Source organism: Lepisosteus platostomus, chromosome 6 (genome assembly GCF_059453375.1).
Source record: "Lepisosteus platostomus isolate fLepPlt1 chromosome 6, fLepPlt1.hap1, whole genome shotgun sequence".
Classification (NCBI taxonomy): Eukaryota; Metazoa; Chordata; class Actinopteri; order Semionotiformes; family Lepisosteidae; genus Lepisosteus; species Lepisosteus platostomus.
The window spans coordinates 27230017-27248170 of NC_142616.1; the positions used below are offsets into that span (position 1 = coordinate 27230017).

At 40.5% G+C, this 18154-nt stretch overlaps 1 protein-coding gene across 4 annotated transcripts in view; it reads left to right on the forward strand.

Annotated features, from left to right (window-relative positions):
* ctbp2a (C-terminal binding protein 2a) overlaps nucleotides 1–18154 on the forward strand; it is a 113820-nt gene that overhangs the window by 15033 nt on the left and 80633 nt on the right. The window lies entirely within an intron of this gene.

The following is an 18154-nucleotide window of genomic DNA, read 5'->3' on the forward strand; positions in this document are numbered from 1 at the left end:
GAGCAGAACAGGCACCGAGTATGACTGAGCAGCGGGTTAATGTACTCGCCTGGCATCCAACCCACAGCCCGTACATCTTGTCATCTGCCTTTCGTGCTGGTGGCTGTAGAGAGTGCTGTACTTCACAGAAGGAAACCTCAGGCCAGTCTGACAGTGCTGCTGCAGTAGCAACTTATGACACCTCATGCTGGCCATTTTCAGTAAAGTGGTTTACAATTCCTGATACTCTAGATGTTGAGAATTAGGTATTTGCTCAGTCTAACATTTCTACTAAACTATTCGTTTAGGAAGCAAAGCCTCTGTTAACATCTTTAAATTATGACAGTCAATTAAATTCTTACATAGTGCTGTGTTAATGGTTTTATACTGTATATGCTGTATGTGTGCAGACATCTGGTTGTCTGGTTGTTTAATGTTAAAGAGTACACTTTCAGCACTTAGAAGTTTACTTGTAACCCCCTCTATCTTCAGACACACACAGGAACAAGGCATCAGCTTGACTTAAAGTTACGTTGGTTCAGACGCGCTTTCTTCATGGGGTTTTGATACTTTTTTGAGTGGTTTTGTATAATACTAAGTTTGGTCGTGATCATGAATTGAGCAGTTTATTAGTACATGTTGTTTAATGCTTTTGTGTTGTTTTCTTTGCACATACATATGTGTGTATGTACAGTATATATTTTTTATCTCTGTGCAGCCTATGGGTACTCAGAAATTTGTATATTCATTTTTTGCAGCAGCATTCCTGCTTTGAGACAACTGTCACCCAGTTTGATGGCACCTGACATTTAAAAAGGTCTGTGGAGAAGATTTGTTTGTGACAGCTTCAAATTACAGTGTAGAGAACCCAGGGAGGGAAAAAAATGAGGAAAATGGATCCTGCCTATTTAAATGTCACTTCAGTGAGGTGAATACATTGCCTTTTAAAAGCATTACATGTGCATTTTAACAATGAAGAAGTATTCTCTGTCATTAGATTCCTGTTCAGGCACCATTTCGGCAAGCAGGCTGAGACACCCTGGAATGCTGCCTCAGTTAAAGATACAGACTTCATTTCCTTAGGGTCCTGTTCTTTATTAGGCAACTCCAAAGCTACCTCACCAGGGCAAACAGGCTGCCCCACCCTTGTATTTGTTTAGTTTGGAGGCTCGGTGCATGATTTTGTAGTCAAAAACTAAAATCCTCCCTTTGTGGGAATGTTGATAATGCCTGGCCTCCCTTTCTACGGACTAATCATGATAAGAGTGATTATGAAAGCCTTTGAGTTGCAAGAAGGATGTGTTGATTGAGAACCAAATGTGTTTTGGTGTTTTATGATGACAATTACAGTACTGTGCCAATTAGTTTTACATGTGTGCTATATCTTTAGTGAGACTGACAATGTATTCTCCTTCTTGTTGTGTGTGAAGTGTTATCAGGTGCTATTCTTTGTGAAAAGAGTGGCTACTCAGGCTTAAGAACCCTGGGTCCATCAGTTGAGACCATGCTCTTTAGCTCCTCTGTCTATTAGTCTCTCTCCTACCAACAGGGATAATAAGACATTTTACACTGAGTGGAGATGTCAATAGCTATAAATGTCACAGGGGAGCTTGGGCTGAAAAAAATAACTTTAGTTGCAATCTGGCCCCTGGCAATGAGAGATTCCAGCTTCTATTGTAAATATTTGAGGCGCAGTGTTTTCACAACAGGAGAGAGCCTGCATGTTCACTGCAATCCCCAGCTTTTTGTTACCGTGGTCCTTTATAGTACTTTATATTCTAGCGAAGGCTTGCTTTGGGACAGCTGGTTTCAGATTCTCCTAACTGACTCCTTTTTGAAGATGAATTTACATATTTAAAGTGGAAAAGTAAAGTTTGTTTAGTCCCTGGAGGCTCCAGTAGTACACTGTGCTGAAAGAAATCCCTCATTGAGTAATAATGGGCCTGAGCCCTCATGCATTGCAAAATATCATTTACAGCCTTCCCACTCCTCCATGTCAAGCCAGCCATGTAGACCTTGTGTTATATAAAGAAATACATATCTTTTATCTTATAATATACTTTTTAGATCCTTTCAGAGTGCATATTTCCAAATTAGGCATTCATGTGTGTCTCTTTCATCACAAAGAACAGCAAATAAGTCTGTCTTCATAACCCTGCGCTTTCTCAAAAGTAATAAATTTGTTTTTGCAAAAGGGTTTGGGTTTAGACAAACCTGTTTACTGGAAAGATTGTGCCCTTGGCCAGTCAGCAGACATTCTTCAAGCATGTGGTTCATTTTAACACGAAGCAAAAATGCCTGGAGAGCTTTTTTAGATTGTCTGAACAGTACGCACTGTGTCGGGCAGTCATATGGTAAATTATGGATGGTGACAAAGCAATTTTTTAAGAAGCCAAAGTAGTATCGCACTCGATCAGATCCATTTGTTAAACCTCATATTTACATCAGTAAGGCAAATCAGTTTCCCCTGTGAAATGATTTAACGAGCATTTAGCACACGTGGATTTATTGCCCAGTTGGCTTATCTCTTGCAGTAGGACTCAAAATTGATAATAAGGAAGTGGATTGTAACAAGCTTGAAGTTGCTTCTAGTGTATTACTTTAATTCTTGTAAAACAATTCATAAACGATAAGGAATCTGGACTTGTATCATCTCGACTCGCAGAAATGTAGTATGAGCTGTCTGATTTTGGAGGCTTGCATTTTGCTCAAATAAAAAATGCCTTCAGGCTGTGCTACAAGATGAATTCTCAGCTATATCCCATCTATCCCATTTCATCATTGCTTACAGTAATTATCAGTTGAATGTTAGACAGCAAATCTGTTCTGTGTTGTATAGATACATTCTTGGTTTCTAGGCAGTATACTGTATTTGCCTTCTAGAAAATAATTCTGAGAGGTGAAACAGATATCCTAATGTGGAAAAGAATTTGCTTCCCAGTTTTGAAAACAGGATATCTATTGAGAGAGAGAGAGGACAGAACAAAACAATCGCTGTGAGTGGGATTAAATAAAAAAAAAAATCCGTCCCTCTGATTTAAACAGCAAAAGCACTTTTTGCGTGCATTGCTACTTTTGGGAGCTGGTTTCTTCAGCAAAACCATCCCTACACACATAAGGAACGAGGACTGTCGCCTGAGCTCAGACAGGACGGTTGATTGGTTCAAAAGCAGCAGTGGAACCATCCAGATGCTGGGTTTACTAGTCAGGACAGTCAAGTCTTGTAGTATCCTGTGTCTGGATGGTATTTTGCTTTCTTTTATCGTTATTTAGTGTCACACAGATCAGGGTCCTGGGGCCCCACAGCACTGGGAGATTGTGTGTTTAATCCATCTGCAGTGAGCCCCTGTGATCAGCTGTGTACTTGGCAGATTGTGTGAATAAGCGCTTGTGATTTCAGTAAGGGGAGGAGAGAGATGAGATGAGGGGGGCCTTCAGGCTGGGACATTTGTTCTCACGTTTTGTTTCTGCACAAGCAAAATTAATGATCACACCCATTTGTCAATACACAGTACCACACCCTGGGACTGAAACAGTGGTTTACGGACTGCGCGCATTATGGGTAGCCAGGAATTCCAGAGCAGCGTTTTTTGTGGTTGCGTTAAGATGCCTGAGCATTAGCTGACAGTTTGAGTCGTTACGCAGAGGTTGCGATAGATTAATGATTGACGAGAGTTTATCTCCCAGTGCTGCTGGGTGATGTGGGAGCAGTAGGACAGGGGCACAAAGTTCCAGTCCGGAGCTCAGTGCTGTACCAGGCAGGGAGCTGGCAGTGACACACTGGGGATGTGCCGCTTGTACCGTAGAGTTCATTTTGGCGTGGAGGCTGGCATTTCCAGCTTTATGGCACAGTGCCACCTTGTGTCCTTGTGCATCTGCGGTGCTGTCCGTCATCTGTGCATCTGAGCTGTTTAATCTGTTAGAGGATTGACTAAGGCTTGCTTTGGGTATGACTGGCATTTTCAGTTTTTTTTACATGGCAAGCCCCCTTAATTCTTAATTGTTAATCCCCAAAAGTGTGGCTCGGAAGGGAGCGTGCATCATCTTCAAGCAGACCGAGGAAGGACGTGCCCATTGTTCAAGTTAAGCAGCGTGGAGCTCTGTTGATCAGCACAGGGCCCCTCACAGTTTGAGCATTTAGCTCAAGGGCTCCAGCTCTTTGGGGTCAGAATCAAAAGGTCTGTGAAGTCCGTTTAATTGTTTGTAGTAGTTTAACAGCCTAGCTTACTTTAGAGTAAATTGTACAAAACTGAATCACAGGTCATTTGACTGTCGGTAGGTGACAGCAACGTTTTGCCCAGAGAAATGGCCTCATTTTCTGTGCTGAACTTTGAGTAGAAAAAATCTTTAACTAAGATTGCTTTTTGCTGTGGTGTTCTTACATGCACTGGTTATGTCTGCGCCAGAGTGCATTTTGTTTCTGGAGTGTGTCAGATATTCTTGCGACTGTTACTTCAGCTGGCGCTGTGCCTAGCCTTGTTACCTTGCCGTTTTGGCGCTCTGGGTTTAATTCCCAGGATGCTTTCTGCACAGAGTTGGTATATTTTCCTCACGTTCGGGTGGATTTCCTCCAGGTGCTCTGGTTCAGGCACATACTGGTAGGTGAATTGGCTTCTGGGAAAACTGACCGTGGTGTGAGTGTGAGTGTGTGCGTCCTTGTGTGTTCCCTATGAGGGAGTGGCATGCTGTCCAGGGTGTATCCTGCCCCGTGCTTTTGCTTGCCTGAATAAGCTCCGGCTCCCCCGCGACCCTGAGTTGGATGAAGCAGTAAGAAAATGGAGGGATGGAGGCCTAACAGCTGTCTGCCTGACGTTCAGAATCCAAACTCTGTAGAAGGCCAGTGCTGACACCTCAGCTGAGCTGCTTTGTCTTTCTGGTGGGCAACGCTGAAGAGCAGGCCTCTGCAGATGTGCTGACAGAGCCTCCTGGGGAGGGGGAGAGATTCAGAGAAAACAGCCACAGTCTGCTTCCAGTGTGACAGGGGTGTGTGCGCTTCTCAACAAGCCTGGAAAACCGCTCAGAAAGACAGGTTTAGATTTTAAGGTAGACAGGCACCCAGCACCATTTTTAATTCTGAGTGACAGGTGTCTGACCCTGAGTTGAAATGACCCAATAAGTAAACACTTGCTGGCTCTGCAGATAAAGTGAGACTTCTGTGGATCTGTGTCCAATCTGGTATTTTTTTTTGCATCAGGTCAATATTCTCAGTTGTTTGTATTTTATTAACTAATATTTCTGTGATGTTTTGCAAATGTGGTCTGCAGTCACATTTTTAGTAACTTTTTTGCCACATCTTTTTAAAAGAGTATCGTAAAACAGGACTTTTATCCATGTGCCTGTATTTTCTCTTGATTTTTAATCCCTTTAGTGAGCACTCCTAATTTTACAAAGATATCAGGGTTTACTTAAACTGTTTATAAAAGTGGACTTGTACTCAGCAGCTTTATGTTGTTCTGTTATTTCTGGGTAAATACATGTGGATTCTGATGCAGTCTTGTGTCTTTCTGTACTTCTAGGAAAGTGGGTTTGTTTCTTTCCTTTGAAGTTTTTAAGAGTGTTTCATAAAAAAAGAACTATTTCCTAAAAGCCTGAGTAAGTCTGCTTTTTTGTGGTGGCTGGTCATTCATCAGCGCTGTTGCAGTGATAAAAGATAGCTGGAAACAACATTTACTGTATTTCAAACAGCAAAATGGAATTGCAAATAAAGAGGCTTCAGAGCTGTTATTTTAATATTATTTAATAATGGAGTTGTGAAAGATGAGTAAATCACAACTTCCATGTTGTGTTGGAACACATTCTGTATAAATAGGACCGCTCCAGAATAATACAGCAGGCTTTCTCATAGCGTTAATGTCAATTGCAATTGTCAAGAGCATTTCAAGGAAACAAAACATCTAAAATAGTTTTTGTTTCTAAACAGTTGTAAAGACTCTTTTTCTGATTCTTGACTTCTCTAGTCCTTCTCTTCAATGGTTTGTATTTGACCATCTAGCTTGGCATTGTAGTTAACTACCGTGATGCAAGGCTTTGAGATGCTACAGGAGCTGTTGCCTCTACCCAACTGAGCCACTTTCACTTGAGGCGAAACACTGAAAGAGATACATGATAGACTTCAGCTGTAATAAAACCCTGGATTCCTGCTGGAGTTTCTGCAAGTAGGAAAGGTGCTCTCTAGGAAATTATTTTAAGAAAGAGAGTGCGCTGTAAAAGAAACAGCTTTAACACAACTCTGGAGTAGAGTTAAGGCTTTTAATCTGTTTTCGGCATGCTGGTTCTTGAGAAGAGCAAGATTCTACTACTATGGAAAAACCTTTTTGAAAGAGGCAAGGAAACAAAATTTTAAACCAGCATATATAACCCAAAAAATATTTTAACATGCATATTCATTAAAGCATGCAAAATAAAGAGTTCCTGTGTCCCTTTCAGTGGTAGTTACTTTACATGTTCGTGAAAATAATATTGGTTACACTTATTTTTTGCCAGTGTTGTTTTTTTTACTTAGGTCTTGCTATATGGCTGAATACAATGCTGTACATTTTTCCAAATTTTATTTGTAATTTTGCAAACCCTTGATTGCATGCCAGCAAAAGCCTGGCACTGTACCTTTATTGTCTTAATAATCATTACTGGGATTAAACTTTACAGCTCTTTTTATGAGCTTCTGTCTCTGCATGGAGTCGTCTTTGGCTGTGCTGCGCAGACCAGAAAACGCCTGAAGTGAGCCGAAGGCTTCAGAGGGGCCTCCTGTTCTTGGCTGGACAGTCGTCATCTTGTAATGTGATAAGTCAGCTCCACCGGAGCCAGAGCTCTGCGGCGTCTGAGACAAAAATGCAGAGTCCCATGCTGTATCACCCACGGGCCTCCCCTCATTGGATCTTGGGAGTCTGTTTGAGGCTAGTCGGCACAAGGGCATTGCCAACGGAGGCACCTTTTCCTCTTCATCAGTTCCTGCGCGATACCTTCATGTGTGTTTCTGGATAAAAGATACCTAGCTAATTGCTGCACTGATGATCCTGTCTTTTTACAGATGGTCCTGTAATAGTGTTTAAGCGATATACCTAATAATGTCACATAGAACACTGTGGAGAGGCCCTGCAAGGCTTAGAATTAAATCACTTAAAACCAACACCCACTGTAGCGAGTGTAGCCTGACCTGTGGAACCCCAGCACCAGCTTTCCTTCATTTGTCTGAAGCTACTGTGTTCCTGCTAAACCCCTGCTGGAGTTTCAGATGTGGGTTCAAGCAGTAACAAAATCTCATTTACTTTGTGTATGCATGGAATGGAAAAGGCATTAGAAGAAAGTTTTCTAGTGCTCTTTTTTGTGGAAGCTGTTTTTCTAAGGAGGCAGAAAATTGCTGCTGGTGTGAGGACTTATGGGGTCTATGCAAAGTGGTGTTGGTAGATTTTACAGAATAGAGTAATCTTGTCTGTATATGGAATTTTTGGCACGACTACAGCATAATCCTTTAATACCCATAACGCCACTGACCTCTCTGGATTTTTGGCCCTACAGCTTATTTAAAAAATATTATTACTATTTTTTGGCCATTGTTAGCTTGGAAATCTTTGTTTGCGAAGTGGAAATAAGGACAAAAATTCACATGTGTCCTTGTGTCTTTGTTCTGACCCCAGGAAGATTTCGCAGGGGGTTATTATTATTAACTTTAACATGACCAAAATGTATAAACAGTGTTACACAGTTGGAGGGGGAGGGGGCTGGGAGAGCATTTGTTCTCATGCTGCTGTATGTGAAGCAGGAAAGTTAACTCTTAGTGACTGGCGTACTATAAGTGAGCAAAACATAACTTCTTTCTAGAATGACCCTTTTCTGTACTGTATGTGTTTAGAGAAATGGCGATGTTAGATATGAATTTTCCATGGTTTGCAAGCACCAGGTGCCAGGTCTTCTGCAGCACTGTACAAGCTGCTGAGTTTTTTTCGGCGAAACCCAGTCATCCACATTATCATGGCTCTGCCTGTCAGATGGAGAAAAACTTGTTAGCTCAAACGTAATTCTGCGTTTAGAAAGCAGATTTAGAAGCCAGCTCAGTCAAGAAGCATCTTGCTCTGTTTGCAATTAATTTTCACAGCTTCTGCATGCCATCCTGCGGGTTATCATTGTTTCTCTTAAGCAGTTTACTGCTGAGAAATTGATTTATTTGTTCAGGGTGCTTACAGAAATCACATCATGAAATATTGATAAATGTCACAGTACTGGCCTCCTGTAATGATAAGAACGAAAAAGTATCTTACACTAGGCAGTGTTGTGTGGCTGGAAATTGTGGGCATGGATGTGCCATATTAGATCTTTTTGTCACTCACAGGGTGCTGCTGAATTGGATGGTATCTAATGCTATTGCTCATTGGAGGTCAAAAGGTGGTGAGTTCAAATGCCACTAGTGCATAAATTGTTTGAGGCTTCTGCTAGCTAGTTTCTTTACATCTGGGAGTGTAGAAGGGATTTTTGAGAGAGAATCTCTATCACCAGCTAGTCTGTATGAAATCCACCTTCCCTTTAACAGGTGTATTAACCTTGAACACCTCTTAAAGAGTATTCATTAACCCACCATACAGTTAGGGCAGGATCATTGGCCAAGAGCTCAGGCTACGAGGACCTAAGGCACGAACACAGGCACTTACAAAGGACGTCTTTCAATCAGTACCTTCAAAGCAAGCACTCGCACGGATGAAATGACATATAACTGTAACATAGTGGATTGCACCACTGAGTTAGGAGTCTTCTCATTTGCTCGTTGCAGAATCATACAGCTGAAACCAACAACCTGGGATATTAAGAATGTAAAGTTGTAGTGTGCTTTAGGAATAAGCCAAGCTCAAACGTTCCTGGTTGAGTGATCAGTGGGATGTACAGTAGACTGTACGGGTATTGTGCTGGGGTTATCGTACTGTTTTCCAAGTTTATTTTATCGATGGGTGATTTCAGTGTAATCCAGTTTTTAATTTGTGTGTTAGTTTCAAATGCCTAGTCCTACTTTTTGTGTTGGTCTCTGCTGTGGGTCTCAGATGAAGCTAACAATGCTACTGGTTGATATAGGTACCAGAAACAGAACATAATTAGCTTATAATGTACTTTCATCAATACATTTCCATTTGCAAGCCATGCTATCTGAGTTTGTGACAACCAGTAAAAAATGATCTCTGCTTTGAAATCTACTTTTATATAGGCTGTGATGAGAAGACTAATCTGACTCTTAATGCCCTCTTGGCCTAGTTAAACTTGACGATTTTTTGCATGTGTTTAGGTCTAAAAGGCTGAATAGAAAAGAAAATACACTGGTTCTCTTTGTTTTCTTCTGCCCTTTCTTAAAAGACTTTTCCGTTGCGTTTTTGACGCCGGCATTGTGAAGCTTCTCCAGCCCGGGTTTATCAGATTTCCACTAACGACAGATACCTCAGCCAGAACACACCAACACGCACGGCTCTCTTGGTGTCAGTCTGATTCTCACGGCCCACATGAACCTGGCAGATGGAATCACTTCACAGACAGGAAGAGAGACAATTGCTTGAGCCCGGACTCATATTAATTTAGGTCAGGAGGCCCTATCCATATTGAACTTCTATTACTGCAGGCTTCATTTCAGCACTAATGGATTTTACTCTATAGATTTGATGGCATGATGGCATCAAAAATATTTGCACTTTTAGTACCATTTTTGTTCTTGTTATGGAATAAAGCTTTGAAAATACTGAATGAAGTACACTGGAACAAACTGATTTTTATATCCCCACAGCTTGCCATTTAACAAATATTAGAATCACATTTCAGTTTGAGACACTTCGCTGAAAATTTGCATTTCACAGGAGTGTATGAGTCTTTTTTGTTGAATTGCCATGATGTTAAAAAGTCCATCTGTGATCCTCGGTGTTTAATTGAGTAAAACAGGCCTTATTTAAATGATCATTGCAGCTTGCATGTTACTGCCTGCTTGCTCATAATGATGATAAAAATAGAGAACTTGTGAGACTGCAGCATGCCTTAGTAAAGTTAAATTTTGTTTATGTCTATTATGGAGTGACCTTACATCCAATGTCTATAGTACCACTGAGGCTATTTATGCCTGAGGTGTGAGGAAGAGGGGCATTTCTGTGGCCTGCGCAAGATAAATCGAAATGAATGCTTGCCCAGTAATCGGTTACCAGGAGACGCCTGTTCATCAGACAAATAACAGTTATTCCTGTGTCGAGTGTGGATACTCTTCACTTCGCACCTCCCTAATGCTTTATGACAGGACACATGTGTAATAAGAAATGCCAGTCCTGACTGAGACGTTTTTATTATTCCATTATTCGCCCCGTGCGGTTTTCTGAACATTGTGTGTGACGGAGCCCTCTCAAGAGCTTGGGCATATCCCTGTGCCAAAAACTGGAGATGTGCATCTTCATCCCACATACGCCTGTATACGAGATTTACTCATTACAGGATCCAAAAGTGATCAGGACTGCGTGTAGGATCTCAAACGCAATTTTGGTGCGAGTCGGTAGCAAGCTGTGGAAATCCGAAGAGCACAATGAAAAAGAAAAGCCTTTGTAACTGGGGGTTGATCACCTTGGTAATGAAACGTTGAAAGAAGAAATCCATTGCAGTTACACAATACTTGTGTTATGGATTACCGTTTAAATGAATAAAAATGCGGAGGAAATTGCTTTTAATTGCTTTGAATATGAAGTATAAAAACATCAAGTATAATGAAAGCAAGAGCTTCTGCACAGGTGGGGCTCAAGGGTTAATTACACCAATAACATCCCTGCTTGCTTATGAGTCATGGATAAAAATGCTGGCCAGCCCTAGTTGCCTATATTTGTGGGTAGAAGAGCTGTAAAAGGAGACTTCAGTGACTTTGAAAGAAAAGGTGATTGTTGGGGTGCCCTTCACAGGAGACGTTGTCTGGTGCAGTTTGGGTGCACTCATTTCTTTTGATCAGATTCAGCTGTTGTAGGGGTTGTAGGGGTGTCCCCAGCCACCGAGTCTGTAAGGTTACCCTGTGGTTTAATCAGTATTGATGTTGTCCATATGTCATGTCCTTCTCAGTCACCAGATCTGTACCCAGTCAGGTATTAATGGGATACTCTGCATGACGCCTCTTTACCAGTCTTGAGTTGATTGACTTTCCCATGCAAGAATGAAGCCATATCCTTCCTGCAGAATTCCAGGAGACTCTATCCCACAGTGCATGCAGCCCCAGGGCGTACTTCCTGAATGTGCTGGGCCAACACCCTGTGAATTGACTTCACATTGCTGTTTTCATTTATTTATCCACCACCTGAATTTACCCCTGCTCTGGCCCTGTTGCCTTGTGAAGCATGGCCGTTTTGTCACATGTGTTTGCCTTCTGCCTGTTAAATTCTGTCTCTGATAACCTGGTTACCACAACCACGGTTGTACAGCCAGTATTGCAGTAAATAAAAATATTTTTAGGTAAATCCCATTTGGTGATAAAGTACTGTTTTTGCATAGTCGCAAACATCAGAGGATGGGATCTGGAAACAGATGGGTGTTTTTCAGAGAACTGTCCCTTTCACTGTATCCAGACAGATTCAAATACCCTGGTGTGCACGGTGTCCCTCAAATCCCCTCTAGAGAGGCTGCACTGGAGTGTTTCTAAAAATTTTATAACAGATTTCAGCGAGGGCTCCTGGAGGCTCTGGCAGGCTGGAAACCGATGGGTTTTTAAATAAATAATTTCTTAAATACCCCTCGCCTGTCCATTTTCAAAGAGGCCAGCAGGCTTTGATCTTGCAGCCGTTTGAAAGGCTTTGAAGGCAGAAGATACCTGCGTGGAAAAACATTTGAAGTCAAAATGGGGGTGAAAAAAAACGTGTGGAGCATTTGTGAGGCAGAAGGGGCCTTAAAGGAAATTGACCAGGAGAGGGCAATAAATGTTGCCCCAGATGAGCTATATTAACCCCTGAAATGAATAAAGCAACAAGTGTCTCCATCTGGACACTGCTGGTAAAACATTCGGCACTCCTTGGATGGAGGTAGATCAGTTGTGACGCAGGTCAGGTCAGGAAAAGAGTTTTGGAAGTGAGCTTCACTTTTTCATGATGTAGCTTAAATTTCTGCAGAGCTTTCAAATATTGACAGGATGACAGAGAACTAAAGCTACAGTCAAACTAAAACTTACCCTTGTGTTGTGAGTTTGGAATTTTTTGGAAGGGTTAAACTGGCTATGGTTGCACATATGAGCATTTACTCTAGAACCCTTAAGTCTAATTAGTTAGACTTTATGCATGTTTTTAATTTTTAAAAGCTTTTTATGCCTTTAAACATCTTCAATAATAAGGCTAACCTCTACTGCAGCAGGCACTACTGAAGCGTGAGGTCATACAGTAGAAATGTTTCTTAATCTTTTTTTTCAATGAAATGAAACACACATATAAAGTAAATACTCCCCTAGTCTCCTTTCTTCAGATTTAATGAGTCCCAATAGAAACGTTTTGATTTTCACTTCTAATTTGACATGCTCTACTTCAGCTGTTCCTCACTTTCCAAACTGCAAAACCACATACGACGGGGTACTGACTGTCCAGAAACTTTCTTGACTTTAATCTTTTAATGTATTTTGGGGATAGTAAATGAAATCAGTCATTAAAGCCTGCAAGGAACATTTATGATGATCTGCTGGTAAAAAAATTATCTGCATTGTACATATATATACAGTGCCTTACAGTTTTTTTCATACCCCTTATTAAATAAGAACATGAAACATTGATTCTGTCTGTTATATACATACTGGACAGTGTACTTAAAAAATGGAAAATGTTCCACTATAATTTTAATAGCATTTCACAGAAAACAATGCATATTTGTTATAACTTATGTAAGTCCAGAAGACGTGAGGGATTTATTCACACCCCTGTAGTCAGTGTTTTGTAAATCATTCTCTGAAATGGATAACACTGACACGATGCCTCCTTGAATGAGCTACTGTATAAGGTTTTGGCTCTTCGGAGGGGGGGATTTCTATTAATTCCTTCAAGCAGAAGTGCTCTAGGTCCTTCAAACCCTTTAGTTTCTTTGGTTTTTGAATGGCTTGAGCTCCAAGAATTGTGACTCAACTGCATGAAAATTGCATGAAAAAATGTATTTTGTGTGCAGCTGATCATTTCTTTCGATTAGGATGTATGTTTTGAATCACTGTCATTTCTGACATTTTCTTTGTCTTCCATATACTGCATATGCACAGTGCAGTGGATATTCAAGTAGCTCCTCAGAAATAAAATAATTTACCCTCTTCCGGAATTCTCATTGCAAAAGACTTAAGACACAAAAAACATTAAGCTGTTTGTCTTTTCTCTTCTCTAGTGTGAACAGAGTCCTAGGAATCTTTGTCTGAGCACGCAAGCCTAGTGTCAGTTGCCTATTTTAAGCCTTCGTTGTATGTGTACAGATAAGGTCCCTCATTTCCTCCACAGCTCACCAAAATTTCACTTACACCTATAAGAGAGGTGCTACCTGCAGTAGGCTTTTAAAAATAGAGAATCGCTTGTTTCATTTAAGATGGAGCTACTCAGTCCCTGTCCACTGTTTGAGTTTCATCAAGGCTCATCTGTTTCGATGGCACCTACAATCTCTCTTAACATGGTCGTGAACTTTTACCACTCTGTTCAGTGGAATTTCTTCATTACTGTGATCGATAATTCTTTACCTGCTCTGTTTACTGCTTGATAGACATGTGCCTGTCTCACTGTTTTTTTGTTTTTTCTTCAGTTAGTCTTGGTGTATTTAAATGATTTGAGTATTTTTTGTTTTTATTTTTGTAAAAAGTCTTTTTGTGTATTTTGTTATGTTGCCTTGAATGAGAATGTCTTGTAAGCAAACAAATACTAATAAAAGTCGTCTGGACAGGAAATACTTGATATGGTATGTGACAAGGAGATTTGGCGCTAAAGAAAAGGGCATGTCAGGGTATGAAACCATCAGCTCTTTTCCTCTACTTTCAGGGTCATTGCCAATAGAAGACTAAACCACAGGCCCTACATCAGCCTTCAAACTTGAAATGCGCTTTCAACTTTCACTTCAGCGTGAAACACAAGTTGTTTTTTTGTTCCCTAACAGGTTGAATTTAAGGAAACTATACAAGTCTTTTTCAGAAGCTTGGACTGGCTGTAATGAATTCTGTTTGGTAGTGTGGCTCTAGAGCCGCTAATGAGACACTATTAACTATACTTGACAAGCTTTACATCAGACTTAACCTTGTGATTTCTACACCCATCATTGTGCTGTGTTGCAAAGATTAAATTGGCTTTTTCTTCTTGAAGACAGGCGTAAAGTAAATTGGCTCAGATAGTTTATAAGGGTAATAAAGGTCTTGCAAACTTGTACCTGACAGCTGTGATTGAGCTCAGGCAGCAGGCCTATTTACAGCCCTGTGATATGAAACCTGGAACCTTTACAGTTACACACAGGATCTCTTCTGATGAAGGTGGACTTCATTTAACAAACATTTATAAGTAAAACCTGAGTTTATAGTAGGTGTAGTCTTTTTTTGGTGGCTAGACATTGTTTATAAAGATGGCTTTCAAAGCATAATTAAATCTTAACACAGTTATGTTCTTGACATTTGTTTGTGGTTAAAAGAGTTCTTTCTGAACTGGAAATTTAATAGCCTCTGCTATCAGGTTCCAGCATCTGTCATTCAAGACTTTGTTCGTTGTGTGGTAAATACACTGGCTTTATCCATGTACCTTTTTTTTGGTGCGGCTTTCTCCCCACTCCATCATTTGTGTTTAGAAATAGAACTTTTTTGGGGAAAAAAACAAAGCATTTGAGACATAAATATAGCATTACAAAAATACTCAATTAGTTTTACAAAGTACTCCAACTGTTTGTTTTACTGTAGTTTTGTTTTGTTTACTGTTATTCTTTCTTTGAAAACTGTTTGTAAGGTGAACATTTGAGAACTGAAAATGAAATTCCTGTTACTGTAAATGTAAAACCTTCCAATTTGTTCACAACGTCTAGGAAGTCACTCAGTATTCTAGAAAATCACTCATTCTTTGAAAAACTCTTCTTAAAGCATGTGAAAAGCATGTATGAAAATGCATGCTTCGTTGTAGCAAACATTTGTAAACCTGGTGTTCGTCACTCAAGGAATAGGTGTAATTGATAGCATTGCAGATATTTCCTGTTACATTACTGACACAATAGCTCTGCTTAAATAACATTGTCATTAGGAATGAATCTTTTTTCATTATTTTAAGGGAAGCATTGATATTATTAGGCCGTTGCACATTAACCCGAGTCAGCAGTTTTTCACAGTGCAATCTCATTACATTTACAGGGTAAAGATGAAGAGTAACAAAATAAATTAATCGGAGGCCTGTGATAGTTAGAACTGGAGCTGGCTGAGGGCAGTATAAATCAGTGCAGAGGAAGACAACTTTATGTGCTGAGAGTGGGATAAGTGGTTAACTTTAATGAGAAAAGATAGGAATGTTGAGTTACTCTTTTTTCCATTCCATATATACACAACACACAACCCCACCCCAACGCACACACACGTGCTGAGCTGCTCGGGCTCCACTTGATATATAGAGTTAATTCCACTCACCCACTGTAATATTTCATGTTTCGTAACTTTAATGGCCTGTGGACAGAGGATGGCAGGGTACTGTTAATTTTCCGTGTGGAGATAGCTGGCCCTCCCATCCTGTTGTATATTTTTTTCCATAGCTTTGCCAGCTAATTTTGCCTAAGAGAAGTCCTTCTCAGGAAGTGTGTCATGTTGCATAGAGTTCCATGTTCCTTATAAAAACGTCCTGCTTCATCAACTCCACCACAACAGGAGTTCTCCCTGCCTGGGTTCTGGTTCTTGAGGGGACCGGTTCTACTCAAGAACCTGGTTTATGAGGGCTTAAATAAGATTCTCCTTCTCTTAGTTCACCAAGGGTTCTGCCTTTGTTTTTTTCCCCCAAAAAGATCCTTTACAGTACACAGCATGGCTAAATGAACTATGTTTTTTAACTTATAAATGCTACTTAATGAGCTATTGTGTTGAAGAAATATTTTTGTGGCTGAATTAATTTGGTCTAATTGTGAGATAAAAAATGTGCTGGTGACCAGTAGGAAAGTGAACTTATGATTGTAATGGTAGAAGAATGATTTCTTGCATTTTTGGATTCACATCCCTGCTCTTACGGACAATGCTACACAATCTTTAATGAACAAACTAAATGGTCCGGCCACTCATCTGAAGGAGCAGCAATATGATTTTCCTTGGCGTACTCTTCTCCCAGTACTGACTAGACCCAGCCGTGTTCAGCTTCTGATATCTGACAAGTTCATGCTACATGCTGGTCACACTGCCGTCATCGTAGGATCATACTGAACTGAAGTACACACCTGCAGGTTGACTACCTGGAGACTAGGTTAAAGCACTTTAGTGAAAGCATTTGGTGGAACTGCTCTGTGTGGGACTTTATTACAATGTGCATTTAACAAGTGTCTCTTGTAGAGTAGGGGAATCCTGGAAAGTTTCTTTCCAGGGCATTTCTTGAAAAGAGTAGGGGTGTAACCCCGGTGTCCTGGCCAAATTTCCCATTGGCCCTTACCAATCATGGCCTCCTAATAATCCCCCTCTATGATTTGGCTTCATTACTCTGCTCTCCTTCCCACTGGTAGCTGATGTGTGGTGAGCGTTCTGATGCACTATGGGTGCCATCGCATCATCCAGGTGGGGCTGCACATTGGTGGTGGTGGAGGGGAGTCCCCATTACCTGTAAAGCGCTTTGAGTGGAGTGTCCAGAAAAGCGCTATATAATCGTAAGCAATTATTATTATTATTATTATTAATTATAAAGTGTAAAATGTGGAAATGTGGAAAGTTGCTAAAAAGTGACTAATGAAGCACAGTGACAAAGGCAATGTGGTAGACCTTTCAGTTGGTGAATGTGAACTGGCTACTGCTTCACTGGGGTGTAATCAATAGTTTTAGCTTCACACCATCTAATCATTCTGGGAAAGCAAACAGTTAAAGAGATCATGCTTATAAGAATATGAACATTTATCAGTAGTTCATTATTTTTTAGAAAGGTTACTGTGAGTTAGATTTTTTAAATATATTTCACAGAAAAGTATGCTGATGATATGTGGTATTTATATGGTTATTTGAAAACTCGCCTGCAACTTTTTGTCAGGTTTTCAGACTTAGTGAGGTCCCTCATGGTTCTAAGTCAGGTTTTCAGACTTAGTGAGGTCCCTCATGGTTCTTCTGTTACCATTTAAAATGCTGAGAAAACAAGAAAACTGCAAATATTTTGGTCAGGTTCCAAACAGCATTTCAGAGTAAAATTGGCCCATACTTGACCATATTTGTAGACATTGAAGGCCCAAACTGTGACCTTAGTTTATCAAAATTCTGATTTGTAATTCCCGGTTTCTCAGCAGTCTTTTCTAGCTCGCTCGCAAAGATTACTCAGTTTTTTTCTTTGCATGTTTTATAAATCAGCCTTGGGTGGTAAAAGTATATAGGAATTAAGTCAGGGAGAACAAACCTAAAGACTTCACCAGGCTTTCACAGTTATCAGAGTTTTGAGGCCTTTTTGACCTGGGAAGGTGAAATGGAGGTCACCACCCAGTCATGTGGCTTAATAAACACATTTACCTTTACATTTTTAAATTAAAACATCAATTTCTAAAGACAGCCTCATTATCCCTCCCCCGTTTCCAGATAGGTAGAGACCACGTGGTATTCTAGCATGTCAAACACAGTGAAAAGACGATGAACAGTTGGAGCAATTGAGATACTGGAGTGCTAACCTGCCGGTGTGAGCCAGGATTCTACTGTAGTTTTCAGGTGATGTTTTTATTGCAGATGCTATCCTATCAAATACCGTTTGATCATTGTGTTTATTATTGAAATCACAAATCAAGGCTCAGTGTAAGTCTCAACGGCAGAAGCCTTCATAGTTGGTTTTCAGATTTATGACTTGGCTTTGTGTGCTAGTGGGAACTGGGAAGTTTCCAAATCTGGTACTGAGTTTCAAAAAGTAGGTACTGGGTGTGTCTGTGTGTGTCATGGTAAGGGCTTTCCAGTAATTTCTGGTCATTGAGTCTGGCCCAGTTTTGTCATGGAGGAGGTGCAGAGAATACTGAAGGGCGGAGGCTGTAGAGAACCTTCCAGCTCCGCCAAAAATCTCTTTTACAGACC